The 12,872-nt window shown below is 43.1% G+C and overlaps 1 protein-coding gene and 1 pseudogene across 1 annotated transcript in view; both read right to left on the bottom strand.

The window, feature by feature from the left end:
• The window catches only part of LOC139479081 (tyrosine-protein kinase SYK-like), a 234,636-nt gene that overhangs the window by 203,370 nt on the left and 18,394 nt on the right, over positions 1-12,872 (bottom strand). The window lies entirely within an intron of this gene.
• LOC139479453 (uncharacterized) lies at positions 8,853-9,646 on the bottom strand (annotated as a pseudogene).

The raw sequence follows: 12,872 nt of genomic DNA, 5'->3' as shown, positions 1-12,872 counted from the left end.
AATAATGATAAAATTCCAATAAAGGGAATATCCTGATAAATTGATGATGTTATCATGATATAACATTACACCAACGCTCGGAATACCAAGATTGACTAACACCATGTAATGCTAACACATATATAGTAATGAACAACATTTATACTAAGTTTTCATAAATAATTAGATCCACAGCAAGGGCTTTTATAAGTTATCATTGTGTAATATTTACACAAAATTTCATATAATTATAGTTAGCAAGTAATACATTAATCAAGGTAAAACGTAGATACAAAATATCAGTAGTTTCAGTTATAGCTTTTTAGATAGATGCTAGCCTAAGGTTATGAGAACACATCTCCCAGACATACTCTTCAGGAAGACAAAAGTTATGAATGCATTTCAGTAAAATCTAAATATTTTTTACAATTGTATACTTATCCTGCATTACTCCGTATTGCATTTACTGCTGTATTTGACAGAGAGACGAACTGTGTGAGATCCAGCTGCTGAAGATAGTTATTTCCATCTGTCCAGGAAGCAGCGCCCCCTCCAACACAGTCGGAACGTGACCGGGAAGTCATGACAACCACGTCAAAACACATAACTGCTTTAACATAACATCGGAAACTTCATGGGGAGGCAGTGGAGCGCAGGGGGGGTCACATAGACTTCGTAATGCAGGATAAGTATACAAATGTAAAAAATATTAAAATTTTAATAATTTTTTTAACTTATGCTGCATTACTCCGTATTGCATCTTTATCAGACAGTACCGCCGGTGGGCATACCTTCAGATGTGAGCCATCAGAAACCCTCGACAAGGTCCGATGAAACCGCACCGCATATACAAGAGATGACCGGAACACCAGCGACCATTCCTGTCCAAAGAAACAAGAGTCGATGCAAAAGAGGGAACCCGAAATAGGTGACAGAAATAGTATGAGGTGGGAAAGCTAAAACTAGAACTGACCTAAGAGCAAATGCGGAACACAGTAGAGCTGGGGTGATAAACACCAGAGAGTTTGACGGTCCCCGCTCCCGGTAACGGAGAATCAGTGGCGTTGGGGGTTGGTGACCTGTTGAGCTTCCACCAGGGGACCAAAGCTATGAACGCCGGTGACATCTTCCAAGGCTACATCACGAAGGTAGTGGCTGGCGAAAACGGTGACGGATCGCAAAAAACAGCCCTCCATGATCGATTTGAGGGTACAGTTACTGTGAAGAGCCATGGTAGATGCGACAGCCAGAATCTAGTGTGGGTTGTTAGCCTTGGGGGGGGGGGGGTCCAGTCCGGCGACTTTATAAACTTGGAGGATGACTGCCCGGAGAGCAATATTCCGGCTGACCTCCAACTGCGACGAAGGGGAGACTGGCAGGAAAAAGCGTTTACTAGACTTGCGGCAGGCTTTAGACCGTCGTAGGAAAACCTTCAGGGCCCTAACAGGGCATAACAAAAGCTCCTCCACATCGTCGGCACCCACAATGGACAAAAGGGGAGGGATGGTGAAGGATCTATCAGGCTGTACTGGGAGTTGATTCTTTGCGATAAAGTCCCAGCACAACCCAAGATGAACTGCGCCATGAGTCCCGCGTTCGAATCGGACACGAGAGACGTCGAGGGCGTGGAGCTCACTAACCTGGGCGGCAGTAGCCAAGGCCTGTAGAAACAACGTCTTCTTCGTAAAAGGAAGACGAGTGGAGTGGTTCGAAGGGATCCCGCCTTTAAGACCACATTCAGATCGCAAGGAGGCTGGCTTTCTGGTCTTTCGAGACGGAACGAGCGCAGCAAGGCCAGAAGTTCGGGAATTTTCGTCATTCTCCGGTCGTCCGGGATTGCATGAATGGAGTTGATGGCGACCAAGTACGTGGAGATGGTAGAGCCTTTTAATCGATGTGTGCTGCGCAAGTACAGATCCTGGTGCTTGTCAGAGCAGAATGCCTGGAACGAGGACCATTTATCATCATATAGTCCCCATGTTGATGGACGATGGGCTAAAGCAATAGCCTTGGCCGCTCTAGTTGAATAGCCCTTGGCTCCTAGGGCATTCTGCAGATGTGCCAGGCGTGCAGACGAAACCGAGTGGGGCTTGGGTGTGGCAACCGACTGTGTGGGTGGAGCAGAAGGTTGGGCCACGCCAGAAGTTCCAGAGGGTTGTCTCTGGCGATGCTTCGACCACCTGTCTCTGGGGACTTGAAGGAGGTCTTGATCCGTGGGAAACTGGCCCCCGATAAACTGCAGACGGAACGATGGGGTCAGCTCCGACTTAGTCTGATTGACGATCCATCCCAACTGATTGAAGAGCCGCAGGGTAAGTAGTCATTGATGTATGGATCAAAGTTGATGTTCCTCAGGTGTAGGTAGGTGGCGACAGGCTTGGTGATCCGTGTGAAAAGCCATAGCGGCCGTGGAAATTCCAAATGGTAGGACTGCTCACTGGTAATGGGTACCATTGAAAATGAACCTGAGGAAGCGCCGGTCGTTGGGGTGAATGGGCACATGAAGATAGGCGTCCTGGATGTTGAGGCTGATCAGGGAATCGCCTTCTGTGATTCTTGTCCTGAGTTGCAACGTCGTCATTCGGAAGTAAGGAGGACGTTCCAGGTAGCGCCGGTTGAAAGTTGAGAGGTTGTGTTTCATGCGCCAGCTGGTGGTTCCCTTCTTGGGAACCAGAAACATCGGGGAGTAAAATCCTTCATTCCGAGTCGGGTCATGCAGGATCTCTATGGCGTCCTTCCGAAGTAGGGAGTCGATGCTGTCGTGAAGGGGTGTGTCGAATAAGCGACTGTTGTCTAAGCGGACGTCAGGGGAGGACGTACTGCCAGTGGGAGCTGGTACCCCTGAAGGTTGACATTTGTGATGAATGGGTCCTCCAGTATAGACCAGTTTCTCCCAAACCGGCCTAGTCTCCTTCCTACAGTCGTCTCAGTGACCGGAACGGCTGGGGTGGGAGGTCCCAGTCGTTGAGGTCCCGCCGGTTAACGCTTGGAGGTGGAATCGGCACCCTTGCATGTGTAGTGGAAATGGCACCATTAAAAAGGGTAGGACCCGACCAAGGTTGTCGTAGTAAGGAACGCTTGAAGTCAAGTAACCCAACCTTCGTGTAGCGGCTCTCAGATGATTTCGCAAATGGTCGACCTGGCGAAGTTGGAAGGTCATAACAGTGCGTAGGTGGTCGATCCTGTTAGGATTGGACTCTGAGAGATCTTGATCCATGGCTCTGGCAGAGGAGGCGAGTGTAGACAGTGGCTTTAACGAACGCCGCAGTTCCGTTTCCACGAAAGCGAGTCGGGAGTCCGGCATACATATGGTGGCGGACTGGGATGACCCGGTCATTCGATGTAAATCCTCGTCCAGGATATGCGCACTGCATATGGGAAACCATTAGCTGGAAACGAGGAGCCTTGAACGACGGCATTAGAGACAACCTAGCAAAGTCCTCATCCAACGCCGTAACAAGGTCTGTCATCATTGGGTCGGGTGGTAGAGGATCGAGAGGACTTAGATAAGGACTTGAATGAGTGCCGATGTAGAGGGGGCCGCAGGAATCGGAGTGTCTGTAGTCGGGGCCGTCAGTGGCGCCAGTGTCGCAGGAGGCACCATCGGCGCCGCTGAGGTGGGAGTCGCTTGCGCAAACAATGACTGCATCCAAGCTTGCATCCAAGCTTGTATCCAAGATGGATCCATAAACGATGACAGGGGGGGCATGTACATACGCCGGAGTAGTGGGAGGCGCCTGAGTAGTCAAGGTTGTCGACGTAGATGGCAGATGTGACGGTAAACCCGTTACGGGTGATGCCAAAGACGATGAAGTCGAAGCAATGGGAAGGGTGGTGTAGGAGACTAAGAACGGTCGTTTGTCGTGCAATGGGAGGCAGACTCTACCTTGTAAGGCATGTTGGAGTGTCGACGCACACGTTGAGTGAAGCGTTTCCAAGACACTCGTAGGTAAGCGGTGAAGGAAACTGGCGACAGGGGACTACAGTATCTGCACTACTCTGTGAGGGTACATGGGGTTGTACAGTCCAGATTTATTCCCACGGCATACTGGAATTTCAGCAAAAGCCAAACGATGAGCAAAACACACAACGTGAAGCATAATGTAACTCAACATAACTTTTTCTGTTACAAAGTTTATAAGAGCAAACAATTACGCTTCAAACACGCCAAATACAAACAATTAAATTTAATGCAAAACTCCAACCACAGAGTGAATTCAAAACAAAAAACACAAAAATTTGTGGACACGTGAATCGCAAAAGGGCGGGGAAAAATGGCGGGAAACAACAATACGCTCGTAAATACCTTGACGAGAGCCACAAACACGAGCGAGAAACGTTACCAATTAACAATAGAATGAAGTCAAAGGTAACAAACCAAATACAATAAACAAACAGCAGACTTTGTCATAGTAAACATCACAAAGTAAGGATCATATAAAGCTTTAATATTTCCAAGAGGGGTACAGATAAGGCCGTTCCGTGTGGCTGACAAGGCAGTTATGTGTTTTGACGTGACGTCATGACTTCCGGGTCATGTGCCGACTGTGTGGGAGGGGGCGCTGCTTCCTGGACAGATTGAAACAACTTTCTTCAGCAGCTGGATCTCACACAGTTCGTCTCTGTGTCAAATACAGCAGTAAATGCAATACGGAGTAATGCAGCATAAGTTAAAAAATTAAAGCATTTAGATAAAGTAGCAAGTTCCGATCTCTCAGGTATAATATTATCTAGGATAAAAGATATGTCTACATAGTTTTATAGATTGACTGGAACTATTTTATTTAAGTAAATCTGTCATCACCTATATTAGAATAACATTCAGCAAATACTTCAATTTAGACTCATTAAGGATTAGCCCCATACAAGCTAGTCTATAGTGATACCATAATCTCTTTCCAAGTACCCCGTAAATATATTATAATATGACAACAAGATTAGTGTCAGTCTAACAGGATGAAGAGGATTAAGTATTCCCCTCTGTAGGGCTCAACCCATAGTGTAGGCTCACCTCTCCCACAGCCCCAAGGTTGTACCAACTCTCTGTGGCACCTTCAGCTGTAGTTAAGAAATTTTAATTGTGCTTGTAAATAAAATTGTGATTAGTCTCCTGTGACTCTGGCTCTTTGCTGACTAATTCCCCTTAGAAAACCAGCAAGCCATTTGGAAGGCTTTGTTCATGCGAAAAGAACCATAATAATTGGGAAACACACAGCTTATTTTACCTCTGTCACAAAAGAGTTCACTGTCTTAGCTAAGATTTGTGTCATAATTAAGATAATGTTTATTAACGATATAGGTTTAAAGAGCTTCAAGAATAGCTCTTATGGCAGTAATAATTTTAGTGGAAAGCTGCTAAGATGCACACAGACTCATACCGGAACTTCCAGAAGCAAAGGCAGTTGTTCTGTCAGACTTGCTAAGTGCACTTCAAGCCATCAGTGGCAGAAACTCAAATGCCGAACTCAAAACACAGTCAACAATATTCTATACGAATATACAAAACTATTGGACCAAGGGCAACAGGTGGAGCTGTGGAGTGCTGGATCCCCTCTCACATAGATATTCATCGAAATGAAAAAGCAGACTCACTGGCGAAGCTAGCTCTAAACAAAGCGGGGATACAGCCTATTCCCTTTAGTAAACTAGAGATAAAAAGCAAAATCAAAGCCTCCATAGCAGAAAGATGGCAAGCCCAATGGGACGCAAGTAAGATCGGCAGATGGCTATACAAAATTCAACCCAAGATCCAACAAAAGCCAAACTCATACTCAAAGGAAAGGAAAATTGAAATTTCCATTTCACGCCTCAGACTCAGTCTCAAAAAGCACTATGACAAGGTTTGTTCATCTTGCAATCAGGCTGAAACGATTGCTCACATGTTACTAGAATGTCAAGACCACGCTAGGGATAGGTTAAAACAAGAATTGCAGTTAGATCCACTATCTGTCATAGATCTCCTAAAGGAAAGAGATGCAATAGCGAAGGCCAAACTAACTCTATTTCTGAGAGATGAACAGTTACTCGAACGTATTTAAACAGAGCAGCCAAGGATAAAAATTAAATTACATCAATTTAAGAAAATAGAAATCATATCAATGCAAAAACAGTAATTATGTGAAAACCAAACTCACAATAGATATGTGTACCCTACTCACACACAGGAGTCCCAAAGAGAGACAGATCAGCCAAAATTGCTTTAGCAGAAGGCGACCTCTTAAACACTTAATGCAACAACAAGAAGGGGTTTGTCCCTCCAACCAAGCAGATCTCTCTCCCACAGCCCAGAGGGTCATACCAACTCTGTGGCACCCTCAGCTGTAGTTAAGACTATATATTTAGATCGCCAATGCTCGCTAAATACAATGTTTATTCCCAATACAGGATATTTACCATCCCCAAACACACAAGCGAGATAACCTCTTTATCATATATTGTCATTCTTCAATTGAAAATCACTTTCCATCTCTCACAAACATTACCGAAACATCGCTAAGGCTCGCTAAATACGATGTTTATTCCTGTAATAGGCACCCTCTGAAGCCTGTAAAAGGTGCCCAGTGACAGTAGACTTTTAGAGATTGTTGACAAAAGGTCAGATGTTATACTGTGGTATTTTGCGTTGTGTTTTCTTCTACTTAAGCAGTATTCCTTTTGTCTCTACGTTCTTGGAGGCTCCTGACCGGGTTACCAATTCTAATTATAAAGAAAGCACAAAGAATGAAGTTGGATTTAAAGTTTATTTAACAGAAAAAAAAAAAAACAGGGGCAAAATCCTTCTCTTATCTATACCCTACGTAATTTTCCCCCTTACCTACCTACGTAAACCTATTCAACCTTATTACTTAAACTTGTACTCTTAACCACACCTCTAACTTAACTCCCAAAAGTAAAATGTCTATAAAATAAACCTATTCAATCCCTACTCTCCTTTTTCCCCCACCCATACATCTTAATCTAACACCTCAACGAAAGCCCTAAAATAATAATGAATGATCCTGATTCAGGATGTGGGAATCGCCGTGCTTACCAGCTACTGGTGAGTGACGACTGACGATTCCCTACCAAGGGTAGGCTTATAAAGCCAACACGTGGACCATGTGACCCGGAAAAAGGACACAACCAATGAACACGCTGCTTACATCTCGGCTCTCCAAATCATGGCTTCCGCCTAGCCGAGCATGCAAGAAGTGTGCCATCGTCACGTCTTCCCAGCCACTACGCCCGCGTGGGCACAAGTTTCTACGCAAGGACTACAAAGATAGGTACTACGTCAGCCGTTCAACTCATCCTTAAACTAACTCACCCACTACGTTCTTAAATATGTATATTTACTCACAATAACCCTTGGTCGACCACATTCCCCCCCACCCTAAAGTCAAAAAGTTCCCCTTTTTGCCCCCTTCAAAAATTTAAAAAAAAAAAAATCCAAATATATCAACAAGTGTAAATATATAGATAAACCTGTGGAGTATATAATTATTTTTTTAAAAATAACAAGATTTAGGCACAAACAATATCAACAAAATGCGAAGAAATGAGATACATGGATTTCTCAATCACTTGAGAAGTTTGCCAGTGCCTCCTGGTCTTCTACTTCTTGTGCTTCCGGGCTCAGGCGTCGTTTGGGTTATGCCGATCATAATAGGGTAGCCTGATCCCTTTCCAATCTTCTAGACCCTGGAACAGAGTCTTTCCGGGGAAGTAAACAGTCTCCTGGGTCATGGAACTGGCGGTTCCTCCTCTGGACTATAGTAATGATTCCTGGCAGTGAATGGGTCCTAGCATGTCTTTCCACCTCTGGCTTGCGTTGGAACACCCTCTGGCAGATGGAGAACTCCCTTAGATTATGTTTAGGGCAGTGTGCCTGGACCCAATGGTCCACCATCTGCCCGTATTTTGTAAAGTCTCTCGTATCACATCCCTCTACGGCACATGTCATGCCCTCGTCCGGCCAGACAGGCCGTTCCCGTTCCGTAAAATCGGTCATTTCAGCCTGGCTTACCTTTATTTGCAGTTCCATCAGATCGATTCCCAGTGAAAAATATAGTTGTCAAGTTTGTCCATCAGGAACCCCTCGCAAAAAAAACACCAAAACCAAAAACAACAACGAACAACACAATCAAACAACAATGGAACTATTTACATATCGCTGAACACCACCCCCCTCCCATCTAACTGGGACTAAACCTTATCCGCGGTTTGATAGTCCTCCCCGCATGAGTTCTCACAGCGACTGGAGTTCTTACTCCCCCCTCTGAATAGGATCCCTCTATATCCGCAAATGTGAGGTCTTGGACCTCCGCAGCAGCGGGGTCATCGTCTGGTTGATTCAACCAATTCCTGGGACATGGAGAACCCTCAAATGGTTTTAGTTGATCAACATAGACGCTGATAACTGGCTTCCCCTGACTCCTCTGGATTCGATATGTTGTAGGGGACAGCTGGCCTACTACCAAATAGGGTCCATCCCATCCCAACCCAAACTTCTAATTAGCCTTAGGCGGATACCATCACCAAACAAAGGAGCCTCCTTCATAAGATCTAACCTTCAACTTGTGGTCATAGTTTCTCTTTTGTAATTGAGCGGCTCTACCTAGCTGGTCATTTGCAAACTGAAATATGCCTTGCATGGTCTCCCTCAACCATTTCACATAGTCACTAGGGCAACGGTCACAATCAGTTGCAGGTGGGGTACCAACCATGAGATCTATAGGTAGACTCACTTCTTGACCCAACATCATGGAGTGAAGATTGCTTCGCCTGGGAATCTACACTATTCCCTACCAACTTAGGTAAATCTACTTGCACTCCAACATCAACAGTTAAAATAGGTTTGTCTTTCGCATCAGGTGAAGATAACTTCACCGGAACTACAGCTTCACATGGCCTACCCATCTGCCCAACATTGGCTGAAATCTTAGCCTCGATCTCAGCCTCATCTAGTTTCCCCATTCAGGTTTATTGGTAACAGACTGATCCGGTAAACCCAGCATTGATAAGTTATGACACCTATCACGGAAATGACCTAAGTATTGGGCCTAACACTATGTAAGCTACGTTTGAAACTTTCCAGACCATCATCGATCAACTTGGCAACTGCCTCAAGTGTCACCCAAGTTCTACCAACTGGTTGAACAGTTTGATTGATTCCTGCTTCTCTGTCTAAAGTTTCAGGTTTCTTTCTCCTGCTACCTTCGACAGCTTCAAACTCCATGGCGTATGAAATAGCATTTTCAAGTGTTTGGGGATGTGCAAAGGTGACATGTTTCCTCATGTCAAAGCTATGCAGGCCAGTTAAGAACTGATCAATTAAATGTACCTCTAGTGATGAATAAGTGCTGGTAGGGTAAGCTAAATTTGCTAATCTACGGAGCTGATACCCATAATCTGAAACGGTTTCGTCATGACCTCGTCAACGATTTCGGAATTCACTTCTATAGGCTACATTACTTTCTACTGGGTTGAAACGCTGGCTCAATGCACTTTTGACTGCCTGATAACTTTTGAGTTGTCCTAACGTAAGATTACTCAGAAGTTTTTGTGCTGCGCCTCTCAAACACATACTAAGTTGTTGAGGCTTTTCATACTCGGTGCACCCATTCCATGAAGCAACTTGTTCAAAATGAACAATATAATCTTGCCAATCACATGACGTCCCGTCAAATTAACTTCCCCTCCGTCTGAAAAAGTTTGGACCCCAAACGTGTAAAAAATAAAATAATTATGGCATAGTTGGACAATGTATTAAGTTAAACTGCTAGTATAGTAAATAACAATTTTTGTAGAGTCTCTTTGGTATAAGGAAACATAATGTAAAAGTTCTTTCTACTGTCATCAGTGAATCTGGATGTGGAGCTGGATTGTCTTGGCACTCTGTACTGGTGGTTTTATGGGTGATGTAGGAGGCCTTGAGTTCCCCATCCTGGTTTGAGGTTTTAGGATAGTTGGTTTTCTCCATTATCCGTTATAGAGTTTTTACATGGAAAACAAAGAGAAGAGAGTTAGCATGTTCAAATAATATGTCATATATAAAAAATATCCATACTTCCTCAGTTCGTATGTAATAACTAGAAAATAAAACAAATATGATAAAAAAAAATCAGTACATTATTAGGTACACGTGCATTACTAAATGGTGTCATGACCAGGAAGAAGAATGTATTGCGGCAAATTACAAAAGTGTATCATGGAAAAAAATATCCTTCTATATTTTTGGATACAATCATTAGATGCATTATATATACATATATGTGCATGTGCATATAACAAGTGCATTGATTAACTACACTAATAAGGTATACAAAGTGTTAGAACTTATGTATATCCTTTTTAGAATTATTTGTTAGTTTTTGTAACTTTTGGGTTTGCCTTTTCTTTGTTTTGGTTCATTTAGGTTTGCTTTATTTCAATTCAGTTTGTTTTGCTTCAATTCAATTTGCTTTGATTTTTGTTCAATTCATTTTGGTTTATTTTGCTTCACTACGGTTTCGGTTCGATTCCCTGTATGGGTCGCTTTTGGTTTGGTTAATTTCATTTCGATTCGCGATACGGTTCGGTTTCGTTTTGATTCCCAGTATGGTTAGGTTCATTTCATTTTGATTCCCAATACCCTTCGGTTCAACTCGGTTCATTTCGGTTTGATTCGCTTTGGTTTGACTCATTTCGTTTCGATTCGCGATACGGTTCAGTTCAACTCGGTTCATTTCGGTTTGATTCGCTTCGCTTTTGAGATTGGTTGATCAGGTCAATGCTCAAACTCTGTTGTGATACAAATAGCTCAGATGATCAGGCTGATGCCATTTGTTCTCCACTGGAGAAACTGGTGACCCAAAGTGAAAAGACTTGACACAAATAAACATAACAAGATACAGCTAATAGCTGTTTTGTACCATTTATTCAGGAGATTTTGTATTTTGGTCAAGAATATTTTCATTTGGCATCTACAGGTATGTATGGGGAGTTGATCCTGGTATGGTAGATGGGGCCTATGGTGTGTGGTTGTAGCACAATAGTAAAAGGTTTTGATGTTTCCCAAGTCTTAATTTAGAACAATAACCCTTTTGGATTTAAATTGGTAGTTCATCTGGATCATATGGAGGATTATCATCTCCATAGGACCACTCAGAGATATCCTTCCAGCTATCATCAAGGTAGCACTGTATGAGGTGGGGAGGAACACTTTCAAAATAGTGTGTTTGGTAATCATAATCATCTTTGTTGTTGGTATGTGAGGTCTTGACATAGCAGTCTCCTTGAATAATTTCAATGCCCATAACTCTCTTCATTACATGACCCTCTACTTTTCGTAGGTGTTTTGGAATAAACGGATATGGTTTGACATCTAATTCTATGCACAGTTTGGTGTTCTCTTGCTCGACATTCCCTGACATTGTATTCCCTGACAGAACATTGACTGATTTATTGTCTAGGGCTGATTCCTTTTGGTCGAAAAACTTATGATTCTTCAGTGGACGTTTTCGTCGTTTTCCTGACATACTTCTTTTGAGGTGAAATTCTCTCCGAATGGAGTCTGGAATGCTGCTGCCATACTCCCATGTGTTTCCTCTTTCTGGGTCCTTCCATTTAGCTCTGTAGTAGATTTTGCCATTTGCTCTCTTAGAACTTACAATTGAGTGGATGTCCTCTAGATTGAAAATAGGAGGGATATCCTTGGTTTGGTTACCTGATGTTGGACTCTGACTTGGAGATTGTACCTGGCTGTCGTAAAGTTGTTTTCTGGATTTGGGCTGGTGATACTTACTATTCACTCCTCTGTTCCCTTTATTTACTTTTTCATTTTCCTAGGTTGGAGCACTAGGACCTGGTGTGGCATGATTTTCCTTCGTCATTTTTGTACTGGGAGTGGCAGGTTTTTCTGTTGTACTTGGAGCAGGGTTTTTCTTCTTTGTTAGGGTCTTTTGCTTCGAATTCTTGTTGCTGGAAGTGCCTGCCTTAGTTTTTGAATTGTCCTTGTGACCTTTCTGTCGATGAGGTGATTGATTAGTTTCTTGACAAGTTGAGCATGTCAACTGGGAATTGTTGCTGTCAGGCTATGAATCATTGACTGGTTCCTCATTGTCATCCATGACTCCTGAATCTATGTTACTAGTGTCATTGAGGTATGGTTCTGGAGGATACTGTGGACGATCAGCAGGATCAAAATATGGCTTCAGACGGTTGGCATGGACCAGTGGTTTGTGTATTTTGTCGTCAGAACTTCGGCATAGTTTGTAGGTATAATTTGGACCTGTAGGGATGATAAAATAGCTACCATACCACTTTTTGGTTAATTTGATGGAAAAGCCTTTTTCAACTTTTTGACAGAAAAGCCAAACTCTTTGACCTGGGGCAAATTCTGGTTCTTTAGCCTTTTGATTATATTGTTCTGAATACACCTCCTTAGCTCGAGCAGTGTTTTTAGCTGCAATTGTTCTAGTGATTTCCAGCTCCTCAAGCAAATTTGAAAGATAAATTTTGCTATTGTGGCCTAAATTTTCTTTTGGAATTAATGCTACATCTTGTGGAGCTCTCATTTCTCGTCCAAAAAGCATAATGTATGGGCATTTGTGTTGATGAATTTGGGGACATCCGATAGGCCATCATGATGCCAGGAATAAAACTGGGCCAATCATTCTGAGACTTGTTACAATAGGCTCTTAGTGATTGATTGATTGATATAAGAATTGAGCCTTTCTACACAGCTGTTAGTTTGAGGATGGTATGGGCTGGTATGGGTAAATTTAATTGCCAAAAGTTCACAAATTGCTTTGATAAGTTTGGACATGAAATTCTGACCTCCGTCTGAAATTAAGGTCTTTGGACCACCATACCAACAAAATATTTCTCGAAAAAGAACATCTGCTACTTCTTTGGCTTCTTGGGTCCTAAGT

This window comes from Haliotis cracherodii, unplaced genomic scaffold (genome assembly GCF_022045235.1).
Source record: "Haliotis cracherodii isolate W230 unplaced genomic scaffold, xgHalCrac1.p SCAF_4, whole genome shotgun sequence".
Lineage (NCBI taxonomy): Eukaryota > Metazoa > Mollusca > Gastropoda > Lepetellida > Haliotidae > Haliotis > Haliotis cracherodii.
This window is presented reverse-complemented; position numbering and strand designations above follow the sequence as displayed.